Raw genomic sequence first — 1,154 nt, 5'->3', positions numbered from 1 at the left:
AAAAAAAAAAAAAAAAAAAATTGATGAGCTAGTCATTAAAAGTACAATTATGTGGGGATGGCATGGGGTCTTTAGTTCGAAGTCTGTTTCAGAACAGCACTTTTCCTCCATGCCTTCAACTCAACAAATGACCATATTCCATCAAATAAAATGTGAAATTGTTTTTTAAACAAATTTTGTCTCCTATGTAGTTACTTCTTAGTGAGTTAGTGGAGGGGATCTTCCTCATTGAGTCTTCATGTATTTGGTCTTCGATGCCACATTTAGCCCTATGAACTACCTTCTATCCTAAAACCCTCTCATCAGTTTTCCAGTCTGTCTCCTACCTCCCTACCTGCTCTGCAGGACTGTCTAGACCAGGGCTCAGCAAATTTCTGTAAAGGGCCACAGAGTCAGTGGTTTAGGCTTACAGGCCAAACCATCTCCATCTCTGTTGCAACTGCTCAGCTCTGCCACTGTTGCATAAAAGTAGCCAAAGGTCCAGGCGCAGTGGCTCACGCCTGTAATCCCAGCACTTTGGAAGGCCGAGGTGGGCAGATCACTTGAGGTCAGGAGTTTGAGAACAGCCTGGACAACACGGTGAAACCCTATCTCTACTAAAAATGCAGAAATTAGCCAATCATGGTGGAGTGCACCTGTAATACCAACTACTCGGGAGGCTGAGGCAGGAGAATCACTTGAACCTAGGAGGCAGAGGTTGCAGTGAGCCGAGATTGCATTCCTGCACTCCAGCCTGGGTGACAGAGTGAGTCTCAAAAAATAAAGAATGAAAGCAGCCAAAGACAATACATAAATAAGTGAGTGCATGAGAGTGGCTGTGTTCCAAAGACTAAAATTTGAATTTCACATAATTCACGTGATAAAATGCTATGGATTTTGTTTGTTTGTTTTTGAGACAGCATCTTATTGTAGAATCAAAAGGTCTGAAAAGCATCTGTAGGTTAGGCTAGGCCATTTTGGATTTTTTTTTTTTTTTTTTTTGTGATGGAGTCTCACTCTTGTCTTCCAGGCTGCAGTGCATTCGCACAACCTCAGCTCACTGCAACCTCTGCCGCCCCGATTCAAGCAATTCTCCTGCCTCAGCCTCCTGAGTAGCTGGGATTACAGGCACGTGCTACCAGGCCTGACTAAATTTTTGTATTTTTAGTGGAGAC

This window comes from Colobus angolensis, unplaced genomic scaffold (genome assembly GCF_000951035.1).
Source record: "Colobus angolensis palliatus isolate OR3802 unplaced genomic scaffold, Cang.pa_1.0 Scaffold260, whole genome shotgun sequence".
NCBI lineage: Eukaryota > Metazoa > Chordata > Mammalia > Primates > Cercopithecidae > Colobus > Colobus angolensis.
The sequence above is the reverse complement of the archived record's forward strand: the minus strand, read 5'-3'. Positions refer to the sequence as shown.